A 10,000-nucleotide genomic window follows, 5' to 3' on the forward strand; every position below is an offset into this window, starting at 1 on the left:
AGCGCCCGCACCAGTGCCCAGCGTGTGCCGATGGTGGTCGAGGCAAGCGCCCGCACCAGGGCCCAGCGTGTGCCGATGGTGCTGGGGGCAAGCGCCCGCCCCAGGGCCCAGCGTGTGTCGATGGTTATCGGGGCAACCGGCCGCACCAGGGCCCAGGGTCTGCCGATGGTGCTCGAGGCAACCGCCCGCACCAAGGCTCAGCATGTGCCGATTGTGATCGAGGCAACAACCCACACCAGGGCCCAGCTTGTGCCGATGGCGGTCGAGGCAAGTGCCCGTACCGAAGGGCAGCCTATGCCGATGATGGTCGATGCATGTGCCATCACCATGCGTCATCATGTGCCATTGATGGTCGAGGCCTTGGCCGAAGTTCGATTTTGAGCCACGGTGCCCATGCTTGGCTCCAGCATGTGCTGGTGCCGCATTTTTTTCACTCGGGACAGCATCGCCGGAGCATCGCCGGAGTACCGCCGGAGAACCTGACCGGCGGCATTGGGGTTCCGGCGATTGGGAGGGGGGCCGGGGGGGTGTGCGCACATGATGTGCGATGGGTGCTGGTACTTGGCCTTGTGTTGGCCCCCTATCCCTCATCAAACCTCTGAGAATTCACACCCCCTTAAAGAGCATTTGAGATTTTACAGGTTTGCTACCAGTAGCCGTTAAAGTGTCTGAAATGGGGACACTTTTTTCAAACGGTCACAAAATCTTCTCTACTTCGAGTTTTTAGCTGAATTTTTTTGTGCATGCCAACAAAAATATAAGGATCATGCCTACAAAATTTGGGGCCAAAAATCCTTATAAAAAAATTTTAAAAAATCCCGAACCGCAAAAAGTTTCAAAAATCATGAAAAATAGAAAACGAGTCATCTTCCAACGAAACTTCACGTGAAGGCTTAGGGGACCATTGTATGAATTTACAAGCCATAAAAATGGCATTGGCACGGCAGAAATTTGAAGATGTGCCTAAACCCACCAGGGCCCAGCGTGTGCCGATGGTGCTCGAGGCAACCGCCCGCACCAGGGCCCAGCGTGTGCCGATGGTGCTCGAGGCAAGCGCCCGCACCAGGGCCCAGCGTGTGCCGACGGTGGTCGAGGCAACCGCCCGCACCAGGGCCGATAGTGTGCCGATGGTGCTCGAGGCAACCTGTCGCACCAGGGCCCAGCGTGTGCCGATGGTGATCGAGGCAACCTGCCGCACCAGGGCCCAGCGTGTGCCGATGCTGGTCGAGGCAAGCGCCCGCACCAGCGCCCAGCGTGTGCCGATGGTGCTCGAGGCAACCGACCGCACCAGGGCCCAGCGTGTGCCGATGGTGCTCGAGGCAACCTGCCGCACCAGGGCCCAGCGTGTGCCGATGGCGCTCGAGGCAAGCTCCCGCACCAGGGCCCAGCGTGTGCCGATGGTGCTCGAGGCAACCTGCCGCACCAGGGCCCAGCGTGTGCCGATGGTGCTCGAGGCAACCTGCCGCACCAGGGCCCAGCGTGTGCGGATGGTGCTCGAGGCAAGCGCCCGCACCAGGGCCCAGCGTGTGCCGATGGTGGTCGAGGCAACCGCCCGCACCAGGGCCCAGCGTGTGCCGATGGTGGTCGAGGCAACCTGCCGCACCAGGGCCCAGCGTGTGCCGATGGTGCTCGAGGCAACCTGCCGCACCAGGGCCCAGCGTGTGCCGATGGTGCTCGAGGCAACCGACCGCACCAGGGCCCAGCGTGTGCCGATGGTGGTCGAGGCAACCGCCCGCACCAGGGCCCAGCGTGTGCCGATGGTGGTCGAGGCTGCCGATGATGGTCGAGGCAACCTGCCGCACCAGGGCCCAGCGTGTGCCGATGGTGCTCGAGGCAACCGACCGCACCAGGGCCCAGCGTGTGCCGATGGTGCTCGAGGCAAGCGCCCGCACCAGGGCCCAGCGTGTGCCGATGGTGGTCGAGGCAACCTGCCGCACCAGGGCCCAGCGTGTGCCGATGGTGGTCGAGGCAAGCGCCCGCACCAGGGCCCAGCGTGTGCCGATGGTGGTCGAGGCAAGCGCCCGCACCAGGGCCCAGCGTGTGCCGATGGTGGTCGAGGCAACCTGCCGCACCAGGGCCCAGCGTGTGCCGATGGTGCTCGAGGCAACCGACCGCACCAGGGCCCAGCGTGTGCCGATGGTGCTCGAGGCAACCTGCCGCACCAGGGCCCAGCGTGTGCCGATGGCGCTCGAGGCAAGCTCCCGCACCAGGGCCCAGCGTGTGCCGATGGTGCTCGAGGCAACCTGCCGCACCAGGGCCCAGCGTGTGCCGATGGTGCTCGAGGCAAGCGCCCGCACCAGGGCCCAGCGTGTGCCGACGGTGGTCGAGGCAACCGCCCGCACCAGGGCTGATAGTGTACCGATGGTGCTCGAGGCAACCTGTCGCACCAGGGCCCAGCGTGTGCCGATGGTGATCGAGGCAACCTGCCGCACCAGGGCCCAGCGTGTGCCGATGCTGGTCGAGGCAAGCGCCCGCACCAGCGCCCAGCGTGTGCCGATGGTGCTCGAGGCAACCGACCGCACCAGGGCCCAGCGTGTGCCGATGGTGCTCGAGGCAACCTGCCGCACCAGGGCCCAGCGTGTGCCGATGGCGCTCGAGGCAAGCTCCCGCACCAGGGCCCAGCGTGTGCCGATGGTGCTCGAGGCAACCTGCCGCACCAGGGCCCAGCGTGTGCCGATGGTGCTCGAGGCAACCTGCCGCACCAGGGCCCAGCGTGTGCGGATGGTGCTCGAGGCAAGCGCCCGCACCAGGGCCCAGCGTGTGCCGATGGTGGTCGAGGCAACCGCCCGCACCAGGGCCCAGCGTGTGCCGATGGTGGTCGAGGCAACCTGCCGCACCAGGGCCCAGCGTGTGCCGATGGTGCTCGAGGCAACCTGCCGCACCAGGGCCCAGCGTGTGCCGATGGTGCTCGAGGCAACCGACCGCACCAGGGCCCAGCGTGTGCCGATGGTGGTCGAGGCAACCGCCCGCACCAGGGCCCAGCGTGTGCCGATGGTGGTCGAGGCTGCCGATGATGGTCGAGGCAACCTGCCGCACCAGGGCCCAGCGTGTGCCGATGGTGCTCGAGGCAACCGACCGCACCAGGGCCCAGCGTGTGCCGATGGTGCTCGAGGCAAGCGCCCGCACCAGGGCCCAGCGTGTGCCGATGGTGGTCGAGGCAACCTGCCGCACCAGGGCCCAGCGTGTGCCGATGGTGGTCGAGGCAAGCGCCCGCACCAGGGCCCAGCGTGTGCCGATGGTGGTCGAGGCAAGCGCCCGCACCAGGGCCCAGCGTGTGCCGATGGTGGTCGAGGCAACCTGCCGCACCAGGGCCCAGCGTGTGCCGATGGTGCTCGAGGCAACCGACCGCACCAGGGCCCAGCGTGTGCCGATGGTGCTCGAGGCAACCTGCCGCACCAGGGCCCAGCGTGTGCCGATGGCGCTCGAGGCAAGCTCCCGCACCAGGGCCCAGCGTGTGCCGATGGTGCTCGAGGCAACCTGCCGCACCAGGGCCCAGCGTGTGCCGATGGTGCTCGAGGCAAGCGCCCGCACCAGGGCCCAGCGTGTGCCGACGGTGGTCGAGGCAACCGCCCGCACCAGGGCCGATAGTGTACCGATGGTGCTCGAGGCAACCTGTCGCACCAGGGCCCAGCGTGTGCCGATGGTGATCGAGGCAACCTGCCGCACCAGGGCCCAGCGTGTGCCGATGCTGGTCGAGGCAAGCGCCCGCACCAGCGCCCAGCGTGTGCCGATGGTGCTCGAGGCAACCGACCGCACCAGGGCCCAGCGTGTGCCGATGGGGCTCGAGGCAACCTGCCGCACCAGGGCCCAGCGTGTGCCGATGGCGCTCGAGGCAAGCTCCCGCACCAGGGCCCAGCGTGTGCCGATGGTGCTCGAGGCAACCTGCCGCACCAGGGCCCAGCGTGTGCCGATGGTGCTCGAGGCAACCTGCCGCACCAGGGCCCAGCGTGTGCGGATGGTGCTCGAGGCAAGCGCCCGCACCAGGGCCCAGCGTGTGCCGATGGTGGTCGAGGCAACCGCCCGCACCAGGGCCCAGCGTGTGCCGATGGTGGTCGAGGCAACCTGCCGCACCAGGGCCCAGCGTGTGCCGATGGTGCTCGAGGCAACCTGCCGCACCAGGGCCCAGCGTGTGCCGATGGTGCTCGAGGCAACCGACCGCACCAGGGCCCAGCGTGTGCCGATGGTGGTCGAGGCAACCGCCCGCACCAGGGCCCAGCGTGTGCCGATGGTGGTCGAGGCTGCCGATGATGGTCGAGGCAACCTGCCGCACCAGGGCCCAGCGTGTGCCGATGGTGCTCGAGGCAACCGACCGCACCAGGGCCCAGCGTGTGCCGATGGTGCTCGAGGCAAGCGCCCGCACCAGGGCCCAGCGTGTGCCGATGGTGGTCGAGGCAACCTGCCGCACCAGGGCCCAGCGTGTGCCGATGGTGGTCGAGGCAAGCGCCCGCACCAGGGCCCAGCGTGTGCCGATGGTGGTCGAGGCAAGCGCCCGCACCAGGGCCCAGCGTGTGCCGATGGTGGTCGAGGCAACCTGCCGCACCAGGGCCCAGCGTGTGCCGATGGTGCTCGAGGCAACCGACCGCACCAGGGCGGAGCGTGTGCCGATGGTGGTCGAGGCAAGCGCCCGCACCAGGGCCCAGCGTGTGCCGATGGTGGTCGAGGCAACCTGCCGCACCAGGGCCCAGCGTGTGCCGATGGTGCTCGAGGCAACCGACCGCACCAGGGCGGAGCGTGTGCCGATGGTGGTCGAGGCAAGCGCCCGCACCAGGGCCCAGCGTGTGCCGATGGTGGTCGAGGCAACCTGCCGCACCAGGGCCGAGCGTGTGCCGATGGTGCTCGAGGCAACCGGCCGCACCAGGGCCCAGCGTGTGCCGATGGTGGTCGAGGCAAGCTGCCGCACCAGGGCCCAGCGTGTGCCGATGGTGTTCGAGGCAACCGACCGCACCAGGGCCCAGCGTGTGCCGATGGTGCTCGAGGCAACCTGCCGCACCAGGGCCCAGCGTGTGCCGATGGTGGTCGAGGCAACCTGCCGCACCAGGGCCCAGCGTGTGCCGATGGTGGTCGAGGCAAGCGCCCGCACCAGGGCCCAGCGTGTGCCGATGGTGGTCGAGGCAACCGACCGCACCAGGGCCCAGCGTGTGCCGATGGTGCTCGAGGCAACCGGCCGCACCAGGGCCCAGCGTGTGTCGATGGTGGTCGAGGCAAGCGCCCGCACCAGGGCCCAGCGTGTGCCGATGGTGGTCGAGGCAACCGCCCGCACCAGGGCCCAGCGTGTGCCGATGGTGCTCGAGGCAACCGACCGCACCAGGGCCGAGCGTGTGCCGATGGTGGTCGAGGCAAGCGCCCGCACCAGGGCCCAGCGTGTGCCGATGGTGGTCGAGGCAACCTGTCGCACCAGGGCCCAGCGTGTGCCGATGGTGGTCGAGGCAACCGACCGCACCAGGGCGGAGCGTGTGCCGATGGTGGTCGAGGCAAGCGCCCGCACCAGGGCCCAGCGTGTGCCGATGGTGGTCGAGGCTGCCGATGGTGGTCGAGGCAACCTGCCGCACCAGGGCCGAGCGTGTGCCGATGGTGCTCGAGGCAACCGGCCGCACCAGGGCCCAGCGTGTGCCGATGGTGGTCGAGGCAAGCTGCCGCACCAGGGCCCAGCGTGTGCCGATGGTGTTCGAGGCAACCGACCGCACCAGGGCCCAGCGTGTGCCGATGGTGCTCGAGGCAACCTGCCGCACCAGGGCCCAGCGTGTGCCGATGGTGGTCGAGGCAACCTGCCGCACCAGGGCCCAGCGTGTGCCGATGGTGGTCGAGGCAAGCGCCCGCACCAGGGCCCAGCGTGTGCCGATGGTGGTCGAGGCAACCGACCGCACCAGGGCCCAGCGTGTGCCGATGGTGCTCGAGGCAACCGGCCGCACCAGGGCCCAGCGTGTGTCGATGGTGGTCGAGGCAAGCGCCCGCACCAGGGCCCAGCGTGTGCCGATGGTGGTCGAGGCAACCGCCCGCACCAGGGCCCAGCGTGTGCCGATGGTGCTCGAGGCAACCGACCGCACCAGGGCCGAGCGTGTGCCGATGGTGGTCGAGGCAAGCGCCCGCACCAGGGCCCAGCGTGTGCCGATGGTGGTCGAGGCAACCTGTCGCACCAGGGCCCAGCGTGTGTCGATGGTTATCGGGGCAACCGGCCGCACCAGGGCCCAGGGTCTGCCGATGGTGCTCGAGGCAACCGCCCGCACCAAGGCTCAGCATGTGCCGATTGTGATCGAGGCAACAACCCACACCAGGGCCCAGCTTGTGCCGATGGCGGTCGAGGCAAGTGCCCGTACCGAAGGGCAGCCTATGCCGATGATGGTCGATGCATGTGCCATCACCATGCGTCATCATGTGCCATTGATGGTCGAGGCCTTGGCCGAAGTTCGATTTTGAGCCACGGTGCCCATGCTTGGCTCCAGCATGTGCTGGTGCCGCATTTTTTTCACTCGGGACAGCATCGCCGGAGCATCGCCGGAGTACCGCCGGAGAACCTGACCGGCGGCATTGGGGTTCCGGCGATTGGGAGGGGGGCCGGGGGGGGTGTGCGCACATGATGTGCGATGGGTGCTGGTACTTGGCCTTGTGTTGGCCCCCTATCCCTCATCAAACCTCTGAGAATTCACACCCCCTTAAAGAGCATTTGAGATTTTACAGGTTTGCTACCAGTAGCCGTTAAAGTGTCTGAAATGGGGACACTTTTTTCAAACGGTCACAAAATCTTCTCTACTTCGAGTTTTTAGCTGAATTTTTTTGTGCATGCCAACAAAAATATAAGGATCATGCCTACAAAATTTGGGGCCAAAAATCCTTATAAAAAAATTTTAAAAAATCCCGAACCGCAAAAAGTTTCAAAAATCATGAAAAATAGAAAACGAGTCATCTTCCAACGAAACTTCACGTGAAGGCTTAGGGGACCATTGTATGAATTTACAAGCCATAAAAATGGCATTGGCACGGCAGAAATTTGAAGATGTGCCTAAACCCACCAGGGCCCAGCGTGTGCCGATGGTGCTCGAGGCAACCGCCCGCACCAGGGCCCAGCGTGTGCCGATGGTGCTCGAGGCAAGCGCCCGCACCAGGGCCCAGCGTGTGCCGACGGTGGTCGAGGCAACCGCCCGCACCAGGGCCGATAGTGTGCCGATGGTGCTCGAGGCAACCTGTCGCACCAGGGCCCAGCGTGTGCCGATGGTGATCGAGGCAACCTGCCGCACCAGGGCCCAGCGTGTGCCGATGCTGGTCGAGGCAAGCGCCCGCACCAGCGCCCAGCGTGTGCCGATGGTGCTCGAGGCAACCGACCGCACCAGGGCCCAGCGTGTGCCGATGGTGCTCGAGGCAACCTGCCGCACCAGGGCCCAGCGTGTGCCGATGGCGCTCGAGGCAAGCTCCCGCACCAGGGCCCAGCGTGTGCCGATGGTGCTCGAGGCAACCTGCCGCACCAGGGCCCAGCGTGTGCCGATGGTGCTCGAGGCAACCTGCCGCACCAGGGCCCAGCGTGTGCGGATGGTGCTCGAGGCAAGCGCCCGCACCAGGGCCCAGCGTGTGCCGATGGTGGTCGAGGCAACCGCCCGCACCAGGGCCCAGCGTGTGCCGATGGTGGTCGAGGCAACCTGCCGCACCAGGGCCCAGCGTGTGCCGATGGTGCTCGAGGCAACCTGCCGCACCAGGGCCCAGCGTGTGCCGATGGTGCTCGAGGCAACCGACCGCACCAGGGCCCAGCGTGTGCCGATGGTGGTCGAGGCAACCGCCCGCACCAGGGCCCAGCGTGTGCCGATGGTGGTCGAGGCTGCCGATGATGGTCGAGGCAACCTGCCGCACCAGGGCCCAGCGTGTGCCGATGGTGCTCGAGGCAACCGACCGCACCAGGGCCCAGCGTGTGCCGATGGTGCTCGAGGCAAGCGCCCGCACCAGGGCCCAGCGTGTGCCGATGGTGGTCGAGGCAACCTGCCGCACCAGGGCCCAGCGTGTGCCGATGGTGGTCGAGGCAAGCGCCCGCACCAGGGCCCAGCGTGTGCCGATGGTGGTCGAGGCAAGCGCCCGCACCAGGGCCCAGCGTGTGCCGATGGTGGTCGAGGCAACCTGCCGCACCAGGGCCCAGCGTGTGCCGATGGTGCTCGAGGCAACCGACCGCACCAGGGCCCAGCGTGTGCCGATGGTGCTCGAGGCAACCTGCCGCACCAGGGCCCAGCGTGTGCCGATGGCGCTCGAGGCAAGCTCCCGCACCAGGGCCCAGCGTGTGCCGATGGTGCTCGAGGCAACCTGCCGCACCAGGGCCCAGCGTGTGCCGATGGTGCTCGAGGCAAGCGCCCGCACCAGGGCCCAGCGTGTGCCGACGGTGGTCGAGGCAACCGCCCGCACCAGGGCCGATAGTGTACCGATGGTGCTCGAGGCAACCTGTCGCACCAGGGCCCAGCGTGTGCCGATGGTGATCGAGGCAACCTGCCGCACCAGGGCCCAGCGTGTGCCGATGCTGGTCGAGGCAAGCGCCCGCACCAGCGCCCAGCGTGTGCCGATGGTGCTCGAGGCAACCGACCGCACCAGGGCCCAGCGTGTGCCGATGGGGCTCGAGGCAACCTGCCGCACCAGGGCCCAGCGTGTGCCGATGGCGCTCGAGGCAAGCTCCCGCACCAGGGCCCAGCGTGTGCCGATGGTGCTCGAGGCAACCTGCCGCACCAGGGCCCAGCGTGTGCCGATGGTGCTCGAGGCAACCTGCCGCACCAGGGCCCAGCGTGTGCGGATGGTGCTCGAGGCAAGCGCCCGCACCAGGGCCCAGCGTGTGCCGATGGTGGTCGAGGCAACCGCCCGCACCAGGGCCCAGCGTGTGCCGATGGTGGTCGAGGCAACCTGCCGCACCAGGGCCCAGCGTGTGCCGATGGTGCTCGAGGCAACCTGCCGCACCAGGGCCCAGCGTGTGCCGATGGTGCTCGAGGCAACCGACCGCACCAGGGCCCAGCGTGTGCCGATGGTGGTCGAGGCAACCGCCCGCACCAGGGCCCAGCGTGTGCCGATGGTGGTCGAGGCTGCCGATGATGGTCGAGGCAACCTGCCGCACCAGGGCCCAGCGTGTGCCGATGGTGCTCGAGGCAACCGACCGCACCAGGGCCCAGCGTGTGCCGATGGTGCTCGAGGCAAGCGCCCGCACCAGGGCCCAGCGTGTGCCGATGGTGGTCGAGGCAACCTGCCGCACCAGGGCCCAGCGTGTGCCGATGGTGGTCGAGGCAAGCGCCCGCACCAGGGCCCAGCGTGTGCCGATGGTGGTCGAGGCAAGCGCCCGCACCAGGGCCCAGCGTGTGCCGATGGTGGTCGAGGCAACCTGCCGCACCAGGGCCCAGCGTGTGCCGATGGTGCTCGAGGCAACCGACCGCACCAGGGCGGAGCGTGTGCCGATGGTGGTCGAGGCAAGCGCCCGCACCAGGGCCCAGCGTGTGCCGATGGTGGTCGAGGCAACCTGCCGCACCAGGGCCCAGCGTGTGCCGATGGTGCTCGAGGCAACCGACCGCACCAGGGCGGAGCGTGTGCCGATGGTGGTCGAGGCAAGCGCCCGCACCAGGGCCCAGCGTGTGCCGATGGTGGTCGAGGCTGCCGATGGTGGTCGAGGCAACCTGCCGCACCAGGGCCGAGCGTGTGCCGATGGTGCTCGAGGCAACCGGCCGCACCAGGGCCCAGCGTGTGCCGATGGTGGTCGAGGCAAGCTGCCGCACCAGGGCCCAGCGTGTGCCGATGGTGTTCGAGGCAACCGACCGCACCAGGGCCCAGCGTGTGCCGATGGTGCTCGAGGCAACCTGCCGCACCAGGGCCCAGCGTGTGCCGATGGTGGTCGAGGCAACCTGCCGCACCAGGGCCCAGCGTGTGCCGATGGTGGTCGAGGCAAGCGCCCGCACCAGGGCCCAGCGTGTGCCGATGGTGGTCGAGGCAACCGACCGCACCAGGGCCCAGCGTGTGCCGATGGTGCTCGAGGCAACCGGCCGCACCAGGGCCCAGC

This window comes from Durio zibethinus, unplaced genomic scaffold, assembly GCF_047325235.1.
Source record: "Durio zibethinus cultivar Kanyao isolate XHJ-2024 unplaced genomic scaffold, ASM4732523v1 HiC_scaffold_3, whole genome shotgun sequence".
Lineage (NCBI taxonomy): Eukaryota > Viridiplantae > Streptophyta > Magnoliopsida > Malvales > Malvaceae > Durio > Durio zibethinus.